Source organism: Loxodonta africana, chromosome 2 (genome assembly GCF_030014295.1).
Source record: "Loxodonta africana isolate mLoxAfr1 chromosome 2, mLoxAfr1.hap2, whole genome shotgun sequence".
Lineage (NCBI taxonomy): Eukaryota > Metazoa > Chordata > Mammalia > Proboscidea > Elephantidae > Loxodonta > Loxodonta africana.
In genome coordinates, this window is record NC_087343.1 from 178381356 (window position 1) to 178388139 (window position 6784).

Sequence of the window (6784 nt, forward strand, 5' to 3'; positions counted from 1 at the left end):
TGGCAGGTGCATGTATTGCTTTACAGAGTTTAGCAAAAGCTCTTAATTTTATGTCATATTGTATTCTATTCTAATAATAAAGCTAACATTATTCAATAAGAAAGTGGAATGTTTGACTCTTTCTTCATATGTCAACAGAACCTTCCATTGCCCTGTTAAACATTTTCCCGTTAAAAAAAACCCACAGCCCTCGGGTTGATTCCGACTCATAGCAGCCCCATAGGACAGAGTAGAACTGCCCCATTGGAGTGGCTGGTGGATTCAAAATGTGGACCTTTTGGCTAGTAACCATAGCTCTTAACCAGTATACTACCAGGGTTTCCTTGAACTATCTGTGAGCCCAGATAGCTCAGTTGGTAGAGCATCAGGTTTTTAATCTGAGGGTCCAGGGTTCAAGTCCCTGTTCTGGCAGACTGTCCTTTTAAGGAGCACTGGTGGCACAGTGGTTATGTGTTTGGCTGGTAACCAAAAGGCTGGCAGTTCAAATCCACCAGCCACTCCTTGGAAATAATACGGGGCAGTTATACTCTGTCCTATGAGTCGGAATCCACCCAAGGACAGCAGATTTTCAGGTTGGGAGCATCTGAAAGTGCCAAGTGCTAGAAAAAAACCTAGGCTGCTCAGATTTCTGAAGATGGATCAATAGTATGAACCCAAACCATGATTTTAAAATCATCACTTAAGAAAAAGAAATTTGTTAGACACGTGGCACCCAGTATTACTAATAGAACTTCAACTCAAAAAGTATAAAACGTTAGGAAGAAAATCTGAATCAAAACACTAAAATGATAGTGGGACTTTTTTACTCCTGTTATTAATATAGAAAATTTGTTATCTGATCAGCCCTCAGGGACTCTGATTAATTGTTCTGAAGGTGGAGTCCGAATTTAGCGGTTTTCAAAGCTCCCCGGGAGACCGTAATATGTAGCCAAGATTGAGAGTTATTGTGCTACATTTGTTAATGTTTGGGTATTTTCTGTTCCATTCCTTTATGTTTCTATAACCAAAAAGCCAGATCAAAGTGCACAATGTGTCTAATCACTGAGACGACAATAGAGAAAATCATTCAGGTGATAATCACAACACTGTACGTGGTTTCTATAAGCAAGAATTCCCGAGGCAAAATTTTTTGGTGTCAGATGGCAGCAAGCACAACAGACAAAGTACATTTTCTTTTAACAAATAAGGAAGGAATTTTTCCAAAAAATTAAGACTGAGAAAAATTAATAATTTTAAGACCTGCTAAATTAATCAATTATTCAGTCTAAATAAAACTGCACCTATAAAATAACTGAACCTTTTCATTCGTTGGTTTCTTGGCTCTCGGAAGAACAAATACAGTGACTGTTGATTGTTTTGACTAAATTAAATTCACCTCAAAAAAAAAAAAACAATTTTTTTTTTTGGAAATTCACCTCAAGGAGCTCCATAATAACTAGCCAAGAATCAAGAATGGGCTTGGCTTTATTGATTACTATCTGTTTTAATTTTACTGTACCTGTTGGTTGTAATCTTCTGTTGTATTTTTCAAAAATCTACCCAAGTCTTGTAACCAACAACAGTAAAACACATGAGTTGATTGTATTATAGCTAGAATTCAGTCAAGTAAGTTAGCTTCAAAAGTCGATTTAATTTAATTTAACTAAACTCTCCTAACATTTGCCGAGCCTATACCCTGTGTTAAGTACTGAGCTAGATGCTGGGACATAAAGGTGAATGTTTCATGACCTGTTTCCCTAAAGAAATAACAGTTATGTTGGGGGAGGAAGACAAAGAATGAGACAAAATCCTGAATTATTTTTTCTTTTGGTAGTTAAAAATTTATTCCTTTTTTCTGACTTTTCCAAGTTTACATTGACAGAAAATTTTTTTAATAATTTTTATTGTGCTTTTTTTTTTAAGTGAAAGTTTACAAATCAAGTCAGTCTCTCACATAAAAACTTATATACACCTTACTACACACTCCCAATTACTTCCCCCCCAATGAGACAGCCCGCTCCCTCCTTCCAGTCTCTCTTTTCGTGACCATTTTGTCAGCTTCTAACCCCCTCTACCCTCTCATCTCCCCTCCAGACAGAAGATACCAACATAGTTTCAAGTGTTCACCTGATGCAACTAGCTCACTTCTCATCAGCATCTCTCTCCAGCCCATTGTCCAGTCCAATCCATGTCTGACGAGTTGGCTTTGGGAATGGTTCCTGTCCTGGGCCAACAGAAGTTTTGGGGACCATGAGAGCCAGGGTCCTTCTAGTCTCAGTCAGACCATTAAGTCTGGTCTTTTTATGAGAATTTGGGGTCTGCATCCCACTGTTCTCCTGCTCCCTGAGGGGTTCTCAGTTGTGTTCCCTGTCAGGGCAGTCATCAGTTGTGGCCGGGCACCATCTAGTTCTTCTAGTTTCAGGATGATGTAGTCTTTGGTTCATGTAGCCCTTTCTGTCTCTTGGGCTCATAACTACCTTGTGTCCTTGGTGTTCTTCATTCTCCTTTGATCCAGGGGGGTCGAGACTCATTGATGCATCTTAGACAGCCACTTGCTACTGTTTAAGACCCCAGACACCACTCTTCAAAGTGGGATGCAGAATGGTTCCTTAATAGATTTTATTTTGCCAGATGACTTAGACGTCCCCTGAAACCATGGTCCCCAAACCCCTGCCCTTGCTCCACTGACCTTCAAAGCATTCAGTTTATCCCGGAAACTTCTTTGTTTTTGGTCCAGTCCAGTTGAGCTGACCTTCCCTGTATTGAGTGTTGTCCCTCCCTTCACCTAAAGTAGTTTTTATCTACTATTAATTAGTAAATACCCCTCTCCCACCCTCCCTCCCTCCCCACTCTCCTAACCACAAAAGAATGTGTTCTCCTCAGTTTAAACTATTTCTCAAGGTCTTATAATAGTGGTCTTATACAATATTTGCGCTTTTGCAACTGACTAATTTCACTCACCCAAATGTCTTCCAGGTTCCTCCATGTTATGAAATGTTTCACAGATTCCTCACTGTTCTTTATCCATGCATAGTATTCCATTGTGTGACTATACTGTAATTTATCCATTCATCTGTTGATGGGCACCTTGGTTGCTTCCATCTTTTTGCTCTTATAAACAGTGCTGCAATAAACATGGGTGTGCATATATCTGTTCTTCTAAAGGCTCTTATTTCTCTAGGATATATTCCGAGGAGTGGGATTGCTGGATAGTATGGTACTTCTATTTCTGGCTTTTTAAGGAAGTGCCAAATCGATTTCCAAAGTGGTTGTACCATTTTACCTTCCCACCAGCAGTGTATAAGTGTTCCAATCTCTGCACAGCCTCTCCAACACTTATTATTTTGTGTTTTTTTGGATTAATGCCAGCCTTGTTGCAGTCAGATGGAATCTCATTGTAGTTTTAATTTGCATTTCTCTAATGGCTAATGATCGAGAGCATTTCCTCATGTATCTGTTAGCCACCTGAATGTCTTCTTTACTGAAGTGTCTGTTCATATCCTTTGCCCATTTTTTAATTGGGTTGTTTGTCTTTTTGTGGTTGAGTTTGAGAAGAATCATGTAGATTTTAGATATCAGGTGCTGGTTGGAGATATTGCAGCTGAAAATTTTTTCCCAGTCTGTAGGTGGTCTTTTTACTCTTTTGGGGAAGGCTTTAGATGAGCACAGGTGTTTGATTTTTTAGCAGCTCCCAGTTATCTGGTTTCTCTTCAACATTTTTGGTAATGTTTTGTACTCTGTTTATTATGCCTTGTATTAGGGCTCCTAAGGCTGTCCCTATTTTTTCTTCCATGATCTTTATCGCTTTAGTCTTTATGTTTAGGTCTTTGATCCACTTGGAGTTAGTTTTTATGCATGGTGTGAGGTATGGGTCCTGTTTCATTTTTTTACAGATGGATATCCAGTTATGCCAGTGCCATTTGTTAAAAAGACTATCTTTTCCCCAATTAACTGACAGTGGGTCTTTGTCAAATATCAGCTGCTCATATGTGGATGGATTTTTATCTGGATTCTCAAATCTGTTCCATTGGTCTATGTATCTGTTGTTGTACCAGTACCAGGCTGTTTTGACTACTGTGCTGTATAATAGGTTCAAAAATCAGGTAGAGCGAGGTCTCCCACTTTGTTCCTTTTTTCAGTAATGCTTTACTTATCCGGGGCTTCTTTCCCTTCCGTATGAAGTTGGTAATTTGTTTTTCCATCACATTAAAAAATGTCATTGGAATTTGGATCGGAAGTGCATTGTATATATAGATGGCTTTTGGTGGAATAGGCATTTTTACAATGTTAAGTCTTCCTATCCGTGAGCAAGGTACGTTTTCCACTTATATAGGTCTCTTTTGGTTTCTTGTAGTAGTACCTTGTAGTTTTCTTTGTATAGGTCTTTTATATCTCTGGTAAGATTTATTCCTAAGTATTTTATCTTCTTGGGGGCTACTGTGAATGGTATTGATTTGGTGATTTCCTCTTCGATGTTCTTTTTGTTGGTGTAGAGGAATCCAACTGATTTCTTTATGTTTATCTTGTATCTCAATACTCTGCTGAACTCTTCTATTAGTTTCAGTAGTTTTCTGGAGGATTCATCAGGGTTTTCTGTGTATAAGATCATGCTGTCTGCAAATAGAGATAATTTTACTTCTTCCTTGCCAGTCTGGATGTCCTTTATTTCTTTGTCTAGCCTAATTGCTCTGGCTAGGACCTCCAGCACAATGTTGAATAAGCGCGGTGATAAAGGGCATCTTTGCCTGGTTCCCGTTCTCAAGGGAGATGCTTTCAGGCTCTCTCCATTTAGGATGATGTTGGCTGTTGGCTTTGTATAAATGCCCTTTATTATGTTGAAAAATTTTCCTTCTATTCCTGTTTTGCTGACAGGGTTTATCATGAATGGGTGTTGAACTTTGTCAAATGCCTTTTCTGCATCAATTGGTAAGACCATGTGGTTTTCGTCTTTTGTTTTATTTATGTGGTGGATTACATTAATTGTTTTTCTAATATTGAACCATCCTTGCATACCTGGTTTAAATCCCACTTGGTCATGGTGAATTATTGTTTTGATATGTTGTGGAATTCTGTTGGCTAGGATTTTGTTGAGGATTTTTGCATCTGTGCTCACGAGGGATATAGGTCTGTAATTTTTTTTTTTTTTTTTTGTGCTGTTTTTAGCTGGTTTTGGTACCATGGATATGCTGGCTTCATAGAATGAGTTAGGGAGTATTCCATCATTTTCTATGCTTTGAAATACCTTTAGTAGTAGTGGTCTTAACTCTTCTCTGAAAGTTTGGTAGAACTATGCAGTGAAGCCATCCGGACCAGGGCTTTTTTTTGTTGAGAGTTTTTTGATTACCTTTTCAATCTCCTTTTTTGTTATGGGTCTATTTAGTTGTTCTACTTCTGATTGTGTTAGTTTAGGTAGGTAGTGTGTTTCTAGGAATTCAAACATTTCTTCTAGGTTTTCAAATCTGTTAGAGTACAATTTTTCGTAGTAATCTGATATAATTCTTTTAATTTCAGTTGGGTCTGTTTTGATATGGCCTGTCTCATTTCTGATTTGGGTTATTTATTTCCTTTCCTGTATTTCTTTAGTCAATCTGGCCAATGATTTACCAATTTTGTTGATTTTTTAAAAAAACCAGCTCTTGGTCTTGTTAATTCTTTCAATTGTTTTTCAGTTTTCTACTTCGTTTAATTCTGCTCTAATTTTTATTAGTTGTTTTCTTCAGGTGCCTGATGGATTCTTTTGTTGCTCGCTTTCTATTTGTTCAAGTTGTAGGGACAGTTCTCTGGTTTTGGCTCTTTCTTCTTTATGAACGTGTGCCTTTATTGATATAAATTGACCTCTGACCACTGCTTTCACTGTGTCTTAAAGGTTTTGATAGGAACTGTTTTCAGTCTCATTGCATTCTATGAATTTCTTTATTCCCTCCTTAATGTCTTCTATAGCCCAGTCTTTTTTGAGCAGGGTATTGTTCAGTTTCCAAGTATTTGATTTATTTTTCCCTGTTTTTTTTGTTACTGATTTCTACTTTTATGGCCTTATGGTCTGAGAAGATGCTTTGTAATATTTCGATGTTTTGGATTCTGCAAAGGTTTGTTTTATGACCTAATATGTGATCTATTCTTGAGAATGTTCTGTGTGTGCTAGAAAAAAATATATACTTTGCAGCCATTGGGTGGAGTGTTCTGTATAAGTCTATGAGGTCAAGTTGGTTGATTGCAGCAATTAGATCTTCTGTTTCTCTACTGAGCTTCTTACTGGATGTCCTATCCTTCACCAAAAGTGGTGTGTTGAAGTCTCCTACTGTAATTGTGAAGTCTTCTACTATAATTGTGGAGCCTTGTATTGCCATATTTCCCAATGTTACAAGAAAAAAACTTGAGATTGAAATTTTTTTTAATGTTTAATTGTGAAATTTTTCTGCGTATTTAACAAAATATAAGAGCCAGCTGAATTTGGTTCTTTGGCAATTAATTAATGACCTGTTTTTTAGAAAGTCTATGCAGATTTTTTTTTAATGCAGATTCATTCATTCATTTGATAACCATTAACTGAGAACCTATACTATGTTGAATGTTAGGATTATTTCACAGAAAAGGGGAAGATAGTCCTCCTAGTCATAAATTAGCAAACTTTAAAACTCTATTTGAAAGAGTGCTGATGATGTACATTTTGAAATGTCACATTATTCTTCGGTAAGTTATACTGCAATAAAGCTATAGAAATAACATAGTTAATGTGAAGAATGGTTATGAGGCAGCATTGGTAGTGAATGTGTGAATAGGGTGAGGCATACTACTTTATGCTCTA

At 37.3% G+C, this 6784-nt stretch overlaps 1 non-coding gene across 1 annotated transcript; it reads left to right on the plus strand.

Annotated features, from left to right (window-relative positions):
• Window positions 1–338: 338 nt before the first annotated feature.
• Window positions 339–411, plus strand: TRNAK-UUU (transfer RNA lysine (anticodon UUU)). The gene has a single exon. It is a non-coding gene; the product is annotated as a tRNA-Lys (tRNA).
• The last annotated feature ends 6373 nt before the right edge of the window (window positions 412–6784 follow it).